The sequence below is a fragment of the Podarcis melisellensis genome, assembly GCF_964234715.1.
Source record: "Podarcis melisellensis genome assembly, chromosome: 16".
Taxonomy (NCBI): domain Eukaryota; kingdom Metazoa; phylum Chordata; class Lepidosauria; order Squamata; family Lacertidae; genus Podarcis; species Podarcis melisellensis.
Window position 1 is genome coordinate 33973189 of NC_138533.1, and position 12718 is coordinate 33985906.

Consider the following 12718-nt stretch of genomic DNA (forward strand, 5'->3'; position numbering starts at 1 on the left):
ATTTGATAAAATGAAAAATCCATAGTTTCCCAGCAGCCTTATCCACAAAGGAGTTAAAGCGAAGTAATTGGATTCAGAATTGTTGGCCAATGAGGTCCCCTCATGCAAATCAAATGAGCAATTGTCAGGACCTGCCTCTTGAGACTCGCTGTGAACACTGGCAGAATGGGGCTAAGCTGAAGCTCTGAATTATTTGCGAGGTGGTAGATGGGATTGCTGGTTTCTGTATTTGTTTCATTTTTAAAGGTTTCGTTTTTGAGTGTTGTTGTTGTTTTGGTAACCCATATCCTTCACTAATGATTCCAGGCAAGTCTGTCCATTTCTTTAAGACACTGATATCCCCACTTTAGCCAAAATGGCCCTCAGAGCAGCTTAGAAAGATCATAAAGTCATAGAATGGTAGAGTTGGAAGGGAGCCTGCGAGGCATCTAGTCCAACCCCCTGCAATGCAGGAATCTCAACTAAATCATACAGGACAGATGGTCATTCAACCTCTGCTTAAAAATCTCCAAGGAAGAAGAGTCCACTACCTCTTGTGGAATCCTATTCTGCTGTTGAATAATGTCAGAAAGTTCCACTTAGCGTCAGTGATTCAGGTAGGTAGCTGTGTTGGTCTGATGGAGTCAAAATAAAATATATATTTTTTGTCCAGTAGCACCTTGTTGTTGTTTAGTTGTTTAGTTGTGTCCGACTCTTCATGACCCCATGGACCAGTGCACACCAGGCACTCCTGTCTTTCACTGCCTTCCACAGTTTAGTCAAACTCATGCTGGCAGCTTCGAGAACACTGTCCAACCATCTCGTCCTCTGTCGTTCCCTTCTCCTTCTGCCCTCCATCTTTCCCAGCATCAGAGTCTTTTCCAGGGAGTCTTCTCTTCTCATGAGGTGGCCAAAGTATTGGAGCCTCAGCTTCAGGATCTGTCCTTCCAGTGAGCACTCAGGGCTGATTTCCTTCAGAATGGATAGGTTTGATCTTCTTGCAGTCCATGGGACTCTCAAGAGAGTCTCCTCCAGCACCATAATTCAAAAGCATCAATTATTTGGCCATCAGCCTTCTTTATGGTCCAGCTCTCACTTCCATACATCACTACTGGGAAAGCCATAGCTTTAACTATAAGGACCTTTGTTGGCAAGGTGATGTGTCTGCTTTTTAAGTAGCACCTTAGAGACCAACTAAGTTTGTTCTGGGTATAAGCTTTTGTGTCTTGTCTCATCAAACATGCTAAAGCTATTTGCGGTCATCTGCATACCATCCCATGCTTTTCCCTGTAGGACTAATTGCAATCATTAACAGTCATCAATAGGTTTACCATACCCATTGAACCAATCACCCATCTCCTACTACCCTTCTGAGAAAAAAACCCACCCCACCTCCCACTATATATAAGGGTCTGGTGACTTCTGTTCGAGTCCCTGGATTCATTTAATGGAATACCCTTCACATAGGGATGGCAAGAGCGTTCTCCCATCCCTATCACCTGAACCAGAGCCTATCCACAACCTTATAAGTTGTGACGATTTGCTATGCAGCAGGCAAAACCCAAATGGCACCAGCCAATCAGCCAAGTGGGGAAAATTCCTGCCGTGCCCCTGTCCCAATGACAGACGACACACGACGGCATAGCAAGGTCAAGCGCAACAAGCCCTAAAAGTAGGGAGAGGTGGATGGGTGTTCTGAATGCACACGCCAAAAGAGGAAGCTCTGGGTCACATGCATGGGCATAAATAGGTCCCTCTAAACAGTTTGAACTGTGTCCCATTGGCCAGATTGCACCCAGCTAGGAGGGACCTACCAATCGGGTGTTGTGGCTGACCAATGTACCCACCCACAACACAGGGTGTCGGTTTTCCAGGTCTCACCACAATAAGTGCCCTCTTTAAGGGAGGACCCAATTTGTAACTATTTTTTATTATTTTTAAAAAACATAGGTATAAAAAAACCACATAAAAACACACACAGCCCAGATTTTTTGCCCCACTTTACAGGCCCTCAGTTTTACTAGATTACCCACTGCTTTTAATATTCATGAAAGTGACTCTGACCCCCTTCACCTGCAACCATGTGGGAGGGGCTGATCTCCCGATCCATATTGCCCCCATTTTTCTTTTTGTCTATGTACCTAAATTATATTTTATGAAAAGCACACATTGGGTAATTATGTATAAATTATCAATGTTCTAGGGAGATTAATATGCAGGACCATTGATTGCAATGTGAACATGCAAACTATATACACAGGATTTTGCAGAGGTCTTGATTGTCTGTGAGGGTAATTTGTAAATGTAATTTTGATTGTCCGAGAAGGAACTTTCTTTCAAAGAAAAATCCTTTAAAAAAGATCCAACATTCTAAACAATGGAAAGACATTAGATTTGCAAAATAGCTTTGCAAAATGCTTGATTGGAGAAAAGGAACCTCGCTGCTCTCATCTAATCATCCTAGGAAACCTCAAGAGAATTTCAGCCAGCATGTCTGAAGCTGTGCCAAGTGCACACAGCACCAATAAGATCCATTTCAAGTCCCCGAGGTTCTTAAATGTGATGCCTATAGTGGGAGAGTCTTGGGGATGAATATGAAAATTGCAAAAGGGCTGCATTTTGAATGAACTTTGTGAGGCACAGCAAGTGAATAGCATGACTAAATGTTATAATAATAATAATAATAATAATAATAATAATAATAATAATAATTTATTTATTTATACCCCGCCCATCTAGCTGAGTTTCCCCAGCCACTCTGGGTGGCATCCAACTGAATATTGAAAACAATACAGCACCAGACATTAAAAATGTCCCTAAACGCTCTCCCAGGAGGTACATAAGGAGCCATGGCGCCCAGCCGGAATGGCATGATCTTGAATCCCCATTTTCACAATGACTGGCAAAGACAAGTGGCCACATGGTTTAATCAGCCTGCTAGGAAGATCCACAGGAGGAAGACCCATCAGGTGAAAGCCGGTCGTATTGCTCCACGTTTGGTATCTGGACCAATCAGGCCAATTGTGAGGTGCCCCACTGTACAATACCACACAAAAGTCCATGCTGGTAGAGGATTCAGCTGGGAGGAGCTGAGAATGGCTGGCATCAACAAGAAGTTTGCCCAGACAATTGGTATCTCAGTGGACCTCAGGCGCCGGAACAGGTCAACAGAAGCCCTGCAGGCAAATGTGCAGCAGCTGATCTAAGATCATTCTCTTTCCCCGGAAACCTTCTGCCCCTAAGAAGGGCGACAGTGCAGCTGAAGAGCACAAGATGGCCACACAGCTCTCTGGACCAGTTATGCCCATCAAAAATGTCTACAAAAAAGAGAAAGCCCGGCTTATATCGGAGGAAGAGAAGAATTTCAAGGCTTTTGCCATCCTGCACATGACCCGGGCAAATGCTTGGCTCTTTGGCATGCGGGCTAAGCGAGCCAAGGAAGCAGCAGAGCAGGATGTGGAAAAGAAGAAATAAACTTTTTGTTCTGAGCACCTCAATAAAGGATAGATTTGGAACTAAAAAAAAAATAAATAAATCCTAAACAGTTGTCTTTTAAAATTAAAATAGTTGTTTATTGCCTTGACATCTGCTGGGAGGGCGTTCCACAGGGCAGGCACCACTACTGAGAAGGCGCTCTGCCTGGTTCCCTGTAGCCTCATTTCTTGCAATGAGGGAACCACCAGAAGACCCTTAGTGCTGGACCTCAGTGTCCAGGCTGGATGATGCGAGTGGAGACGCTCCTTCAGGTATACAGGACCAAGGCCGTTTAGGGCTTTAAAGGTCAGCACCAACACTTTGAATTGTGCTCAGAAATGTACTGGGAGCCAATGTAGGTCTTTCAGGACAGGTGTTATATGGTCTTGGTGGCCACTCCCAGTCACCAGTCTAGCTGCCGCATTCTGGATTAATTGCAGTTTCCGAATCACCTTCAAAGGTAGCCCCACATAGAGTGCATTGCAGTAGTCTAAGTGGGAGATAACTAACTAGAGCATGCACTACTCTGGCAAGACAGTCTGCGGGCAGGTAGGGTCTCAGCCTGCGTACCAGATGGAGCTGGTAAACAGCTGCCCTGGTCACAGAATTAACCTGTACCTTCATGGACAGCTGTGAGTCCAAAATGCCTCCCAGGCTGCACACCTGGTCCTTCTGGGGCACAGTTACCCCATTCAGGATCGGGGAGTCCTCCACACCAGCGCGCCCCCTGTTCCACAAGAATAGTACTTCTGTCTTGTCAGGATTCAACCTCCATCCATCCTCCAACCACCTCCAGACACTCGCACAGGACCTTCACCGCCTTCACTGGTTCTGATTTGAAAGAGAGGTAGAGCTGGGTATCATCTGCATACTGATGAACACCCACCCCAAACCCCCTGATGATCTCTCCCAGCGGCTGCATGTAGATGTTAAAAAGCATGGGGGAGAGAATGGAACCCTGAGGCACCCCACAAGTGAGAGCCCAGGGGTCTGAACACTCATCCCCCAACACCACTTTCTGAACATGGCCCAGGAGGAAGGAGCGAAACCACTGTATAACAGTGCCCCCAGCTCCCAGCCCCTCAAGATGGTCCAGAAGGATGTTATGGTTGATGGTATCAAAAGTCGCTGAGAGATCCAGCAGAGCTAGGAAACAGCTCTCTACTTTGTCCCTAGCCCGCTGGAGATCATCAACTAGATAAGACAAGCTACATGACATCTGTGAAGTTTGTTTGTGCTGGCCTCTCTGTGTCCTTGTTGGTGGAGTTGCCATCTCAATATCTGACTTAATCTCAGGTTCCTCCCCAGGAGGAGGCTCCTTACTGACAAGAGGGACAGGAGGGACCTTTCTCAGGGGTGGAGGAAGGGAGGTGCGGTAGGGGCAAGCACCCCAGGTGTCACCACTGAGTTGTCACTGGGCGGCACTCACTGCAGGGGGCAGAGCGCACCTGAGCCACATGTCTCTCCTGGGAGTGACGTGGTGGCTTGGATGCCCGCAGGCTCAGCGCTGCCCCAAACGGTCTGCCCGCCACCTCCCCCTCAGCTGTAGGGCAGCTGAGTGGGAGGAGGCAGGCAGACTCCTCAGAGGCCCCACAGAGCATCCTGCCCCATCTGGCACTACCCCATGGGTGGCTGGCCCACCCCTGGACGCACGCTGCCCTAGGCTTGCTCCACCGCTGTCTATCCCCTCCATGACATCTTCACAGGGATTCTTATGTACAACCAGTGCAGAGGGTGGTGGCCTTCAACTTGCTCCTCCTCCATCTCAGTTTTGCCCTTGTGGAACCCATCAGGGAGCAGGATGTGGGAACAAAACTGGAATTGGTTGGCTCTCCTGTCATTGGCTGGGGCTCCACCTGCTGTTGGCCTCCCTGCATTCCACCCAATCAGTCTTGTGGGGCACCAGCCATCCCTGGTTCTAAGGGAGCCTTGGACATGTGCACTTAACATGCACACCCTGGTCCCTCTGTCTAGCACTATTCAAGGTGGCCAGGCCAGGCCAAAATAGCACCAGCACAGAGCCTGCCAAGCCAAAGGCAATGGAAGGTGACTTAAGAGTACCTTTATCCCAGTATTAAGTCTCCTTAATTACCACTTAAGAGTTTTTTCCCAAAGAAAAATAAAGCAGTTTATAAACACTTTGAATCCAACCAACCAACCTCAAGGACGACCTCTTTCCGTATGAACATACCTGGACCCTGAGATCATCTTTGAGTGCCTCCTCCAGAGGGTGGCAATACGAGAATGGGCCTTTTCTGCAGTGGCTTCCCATTTGTGCGGGGACCCATAAGACCAATAAAAGATGCCACATTAGGGGTGCCACAGGCCCAGGGAGCTACAAGGTCTTTCTATACAGATATTAGGACTCTCCCCAAGCCACACCCCTCACTGGACTTGCTCCACGCCTTCCTTGACTATTTTTGCCTCAGTGGAACGTGTCCTGGGACTCTGATCATGATTCTTATTTGTCCAGCTGGAGGATGAAGAGAGCTGTGTGAGTGGATGTAGGAATTACCCTACTGTACAAAGGTAAAGTTTGCATTCATTGCTCCACACACTTTTACCTCTGGCTCTTCTTACCACTGGCAGCAGTCCCTGGGAATGCATCTCCGGAAGGGAATGTACCTCTCAGTCTGAAAAGGGGCCACCCATCCTGGCCAACATCTATGCAGAAGTGCATCAGTTTTCACCAGCCAGTTAGTTTGTTCAAGTGAGTATCATCTGTCAAAATCTTGGGATAGTTTTTAAGGATGTAATTTGCAGGTTTATATCCTAAATGTTCATATTTTTAAAAGCCAGACTCTTCACTGCTTTGTCACTTTTGGGGAGGGGGGAGGGAATTACACCTCATTCACTCCATCAGTATATCTTCCCAGCGAAGATAATTATCTGCCATTTAGACATGAGGTGGCTGTATTTATTGCCACCATTAGTCTTTCCAGGCCTGTAAAAAGTAAAGACAGGTGACAAATCCACTGTGTTCACAGATAATGAAATCATAATTATGCACAGTCTGTAAGATCCATGTGCATAACTCTCCAACTTGAAGCTATAATGTTAGGATGTTATTAAACTCTTACGGCACAGCAGCATGGGAGAGGCGATTTAGTGTGCTGACTTTATTGCAGCCCAGTATCACAACATGGGAGGTGCATCCTGCAAAATGGCTGCCACTCAGGAAAACCAATGTCATGGACCAGGACCCAGAATCACAAACGTTCTGTATTGACAGAAAGATTATGTGGAACCTGGAGACCTGTGGAGACTATCTGCCTTGACCAGCTCAGGGTACAGTCACTAGGTCAGGAATGGGGCACCTCATACACAGGAGCCAAATTTGGCCCGCCAGCCTCTCTGTCTGGCTTTGGAGACTCTCCCAAGGCCACACCAATTCTCCAGCCTGCTGGCCCTGCTTCACCCACCCCTTAGGTGTTTTTGCCTGACTGGAATGTGTCCTTGAGCCCTGAGCCTTGTCAGTATTTTCATCCCTCCCATTGCAAGGATCACCTGATCATGTTGTTTTACTTTCTGTCTGTGAAAAATGAGGGGGTGGAAGCTACTCTTCAAGACTTTTGTCTCTAGTATCCCAGGACTTTTCTTTTGATCTGTCTAGAGACAGGATGGCTGTATGAGAGCTGCTTCTCTCGTACATGTTTGTTATGTTCTTTTATTTGTTTAATTAGAAGAAATAAATTAGGTATGCTACAAAACCTCCACAGTTTTGCTTCTGTTTACTCTGCTGCATTTGGGTGCTCACATGAGCAAATGTGAGTCCACAGCACCAGGACCTATTCCTCGGGAATGCTGTGTTGCTATTCCTGCATTCCTGTGATCGGAAGGTCGGTGAAGGTGCTCCTGTCGCCCAGCCCATGGTGGTGCAGCTGAAAATGTGGGCTGAACATGTGTGTACAGAAAAGCCTATGGTGTTGTAGTGTTAGAGTACTCGGATCTGGGAGAGACCAGAGTTTAGTCATGTAGTTTGTATACGGACATAGTGGATTCAACTTTCGTGGGCTTGCTATCTCTGGTCTGGGCTGTAGGCAGTTATGAGAAATCTCTAGAGTGTGTGCTCTCTCATCCTGGAACTAGGAGCTCTGCTCCGCTGACTAGACAAGGACTGAAAGATGGCTCCCAACATTGATACTGCCACTTGGGCTTGCCAATTGTGGATCAACATTTCACACTGCAATTTCCTTGTGTGCCTTAGGAGGGCTGTGAGAGCCAAGCCTACAAAGTTCTGGGTAGCTCATCCAGTTAGTTCCAGTCTTCAGATTCCAAGGTTCCCAGGTCAAACTATAGATTGATGCCTGTCAGTACCTGAGTTCCTTTTTACCACTGCATAATATTCCATGTGTAATACAGCACTTCAGTGTCAACTAGGCTGGTTCCCCCATCCCTTTGTCAAGGGTGTGATCACAAAGAGGAAATCCAGAAACTGAGCCAGCTTGGTCCTCAGGGAAAAGAAGGTCCCTGCAGAGGAAAGATGAATAGCTCTTCATTCTTTTTGTGCTCTTTGACTCTTTTTTTTGGGTCGCAACCCTGCTCCTTTTCTATCCTGGGATTCTCCAGCCCAGAAAAATATATTCCAATCAGGAAGCAATTCTGAAGTCACCTTGGCATAGCCGCTGGGAGTTTAAAAGTTGCATGCGGCAGGCTGATGCTATCAATTGAGATGTCAGTGGGAACTGTGCTTTGTGTCACTCCTTGCAGTGCTTGCTGATATCTCCCTCGAAATGAATTCTGTGCATGAATGCTGGCATGTGCTGGCTTGCTGCTCTTGAATGCTGGAAGAGAAAGTTCAAAGGTCTGGGCAACAGAAGATAGTGGCACAAAAGCTAACCAGGAGAGTAAAAGGCAACCTTTATTAGAACCCAACAATGCATTACGAAAGAGAGTTTGTGAGCTGCACAGTTTAGATAGAACTCTATCTGGCCAGAGCTTTAAGGAAAATAAAAGAAAAGGATGGGAATATTGTGCTTACATTTATCTTACAAAACAAACCTTGGGGGTGGATGTTTATGTAGACAAAAAGGCACCATCCACTGACAAGAAAATAGGAATCACATAAAAATTCTGATGATTTTTCATGAGGTTTTCATAAAATTGCAAACTGGTGTGGAAATGCGAAAAACTGACTTTAAGGCTGGAAAAATGAAAAACCAAAATTGACATATCCAACTAGGGTTGCCGTGTGTCCTCTTTTTCTTGGACACATCCTCTTTTTCAGGGGTGAAATGTCTGCCTGGGTGCGTATTTTTAAATTTGCCAAAATGTATGTGGCTATACTTTCTGGATGAGACATAGACATAGGTAACTGGTGTTTGAAGACTTGCTTTCCTCTTCTCTTCTCCTGTCCCCCTCAGCAATATACCACAGCTTTTATAGCCTACATATAACGGTAAAGGTACCCCGACCATTAGGTCCAGTTGCGGATGACTCTGGGGTTGCGGCACTCATCTCACTCTATAGGCTGAGGGAGCCAGCATTTGTCCACAGACAGCTTCGGGGTCATGTGGCCAGCATGACTGTCGCTTCTGGCAAACCAGAGCAGTGCATGGAAACACTGTTTACCTTCCCACCGGAGCAGTACCTATTTCTCTACTTGCACTTTGACATGCTTTTGAACGGCTAGGTAGGCTGGGACTGAACAACGGGAGCTCACCCCGTCACGGGGATTTGAACCACCAACCTTCTGATTGGCAAGCCCTAGGCTCTGTGGTTTAGACCACAGTGCCACCCATGTCCCTACAGCCTACATATAGTAGGGGTATTGAAAATGAATGAGAGTCGTCATAGCGTCCTCTTTTTGGCTCTTCAAAATATGGCAACCATCCAGCCCAGTAGAAAATTGTGTGTGTGTGTGTGTGTGTGTGTGTGTGTGTGTGTGTGTGTGTGTGTGTGGAGAGAGAGAGAGAGAGAGAGAGAGAGAGAGAGAGAAAGAAAGAGAAGTATTCCACCAAGTATTATACCCTGACTTCCAGCAGCCTAATGTGGAACAGCCCAAGAACAGTTTAGCCACATTATGAGTTGTTTGTCTACACAGGGTAGAAATTGTCTTCAGAAACTGAAGGCTCAGTATAATACAGAAGAATTAGCTCTGTGCACTGTTGTCTTCTTTCCCCCTCTCCAATCCTCAGAGCATGCTGAGAAATTACTGCTGAAACCAGCCCATTGATTTCTGCTCAAGATGAGTTAGAGAATGTAAGTTAGTTTATTTCTGCCTTAAAAGGGCATCCTGAGAGAGATGAGTGGAGGGGGAGGGGCTTTTCTTCAAGCATATGTTGACTTTTCTCATTTTTGTACTTGGAGATCAAAATATACTGACCCTCCACTATATAGACAGTGGTGGGGTTTTGTCTTTTTTTAAACCAAAAGAGACTGCACTCGTATATGCACTTACCTGGGAGCAAGTCTCAATGAACTTAGTATGGTATTCTTTTGAGTAGACATAGGTAGGCTTGCCCTATAAATCTAAATCTCTTGCTGAGATGGAAATTCGAAGCAGGAAAATGGCGAGCCCATCTTGATTCAGCTTCCCAAAGTGGCCTGATTCATAGGCAAGGTCAGCCTTGATTGCAAGATGAAGAACGTTCCGCTTTTTTTCTACTCAGTGCCACCCTGATTGCAAATGACATTAAAATACCCAAGGGAGAGTGGATTGTCCTGCTCAGAAAATCACTTTCCACAGCTCTCCTAAGACAGTGCACTTTCAGACAGTAGGTAAAGACTGCATGAGTGAATACTCCAGCATATTCCTTGCTCATAGAGAGCTAGTATGTCAGGGAAAAGTGTCAGGATCTTGTCTGACTTGGTCCCTGGAGAGATCTCTTTGGATGAAAAGGCATGGGACCCTACAGAGGGGCCTGGGAATAGCTCACTAGAGCAGTCTGTAGTACAAATCTCATGAGAATTATAATTGTAATTATTAATATGATTATTATTATCATTATATCCAATCCTTTCTCCAAGTCTTCTAAGCAGTTTAGGGCAGAAGATGTGGCACTCCCCTTTGCATCCTCACAGCAGCCCTGTGAGGTAGGTCAGCGATAATGTGTCTGGCTGAAACTTGCACAGAATTGTCTGTTGTGGTTGTGACTGTCGTTTCAATTCATACAGCTGCCCGCAAATGAAATTCTCTATGTGTCTTACAAAGCAGAAGCGCACACATCATGCGATATTAAAAATACATCAATATAAGGCGAAGCAATAAAAATAGCAGCATAAAACTTGTCTTCTAGCAGACGCAGATTAAAACAGTTTGCTGCTCAGCATACAACCACATTAAACAAAGTGTGAGCATGAGGTTTATTTCGAACCACACTAAAACAGCAAAGTCCTAGAGTTGGTTTTAAAGCACCACTGTAAAAAGGCTGCTTCAGTAGCTAAACGGGGCTTTGTACCTGACCCAGTTCTTCAAAAACACACAGAAGAGAGAGACATAGAAAGACAATATGACAGCCTCTCCATCTGTCTGTCTGTGTCTGTCTGTCTGTCTGTCTGTCTCTCTCTCTCTCTCTCTCTCACACACACACCATCAGCAAAACAGTAGGACATTAGTTTAATGTGTCCAGTCTTAATTCTCCTTCCACTCCGTATTTCCTAGTGCAGGAATGACACCAGATCAGGAAAACACAGGGTACTGACCATCTGTGGTGCTGAACAGATTGTCTGGACATTTTGACAAAGGCTGGGAAAACAGATGGAAGGAATATATTCACAGAATCACAGAATTATAGAGCTGGAAGGGACCCCAAGGGTCATCAGGCCCAACCCCATGAAATGCAAGATGTAAGCAGTAAAGTAGTAAAGTAAAAGTTTATTGCTCACTTTTCTAATTTGGCCTTTGGCATACATATACACATGCGTACACATATACTGTAGCCCTAGTCCAGGAACTGTGTCCTTGGCTGGAATGCGTCCTTGAACTCTGATCGTATCTCTCACTTGCCTGTTTTGAGGATAGAGGGGAGTATGTGAGTTTGTGTGTAGAAACAAGCCTTCTTTGCATATATGGTATTTACCTCCATTGCTCTCCCCACATTTGTCTCTGGTCCCACCCATCACTGGCATGTGGCCCCTGGAAAGCTGTCCAGAAGTGAACACACCTCTTGGACTGAAAGAAATTCCACATTTCTGCCCTAAAGTAAATGCAGTGACCACATTAGGCCATGGCTTGGGCTGGTTTTTTGTTTGTTTGTTTTTGCCTCCTAGCCTGCCCTCTGAAATCCATTGCTCTTTGCTCTGGAATTCTGGCTTGCCATAGGATTGTCATAAAATCATAGAATTGTAGAGTTGGAAGGTTACACTGAGGATCATCTGGTCCAGCTCCCTTGAATGCAGGAATATGCAGCTGTCTCATACAGGGATCGAACCTGCAACCTTGATGTTATCAGTGAGGAGATTTCACCCCTCCCAGACCCAAGAATCTCCTGATCATCTCCTGAGGTCTCTGCTGACTCTACAGAGAGGAGGAGCAATGTACTGCTCTCTACTTAATTAGTCAAGTGAGTGAGTCTCTGTGTGTGAGAGAGTCAGTCAGTTTGTCGGAGAGTGAGTGCAAGAGATAGTATTTAGAGATAAGATTGCTGCTAAGAGCAGCTGCAGGCACTCAGAGTAGCATTGATGTATGCTCAGAATATTCAGCTCTGTATATAGTTTGTATTATAGCTGTAGTTATAGAATAAGAGAAGATACTTTACAGAGCTGCTCTCCGAGTGCTTTATACTCTGCAAGACTCTGCAAAACGCTGCTGTGCAACGACTGCATTATTAAGACAGTGAATCCGGTGCTCTCAGCTCCAAGCTGTGAGTCCACAGCACTGTGACCAGTTCCTGTGAGAAAGGAGGTCTCCGGCAGTGCTACTCAGCTCGCCTAGCCCAGTCGGGGCTGTAGTGCATGAGTCCAGTTGGTACACTGGCTCAAGGGCGATGCTGACAATCAGGACCACGCTCTAACCAGCTGAGCTACCCAGGCTGACATGACCCTGAGAGTGTATTCCCCATTCTTCAGAGGCAAAGGTTGTTCATAAAAATCACACCATACAGAACTGTTGGGATGCTACGGGTTCAAAAAGTAGGTGAGGTGAGCAGTGCTTATAAACTGAAAAGCAGCCTAGCTTTTCTGCATGTAGCAAAAATCACAGAGGAACCTTTCTCCCCCCCCCCCCCTTACTCATATATTGGTCTCTAGGACTACATTAAAAATGCCTTAGGTGAGTGATCCCTGGATTGTAGTTGAAGAACAGCTGCTGTGAACCAACCAACAA

At 46.0% G+C, this 12718-nt stretch overlaps 1 pseudogene across 1 annotated transcript; it reads left to right on the plus strand.

Moving 5' to 3' along the window:
* The first annotated feature begins 2803 nt into the window (after positions 1-2803).
* Positions 2804-3485, plus strand: LOC309359204 (large ribosomal subunit protein eL13 pseudogene; annotated as a pseudogene). The gene has a single exon. The product of its transcript is annotated as a large ribosomal subunit protein eL13 pseudogene (transcript).
* Positions 3486-12718: the final 9233 nt, after the last annotated feature.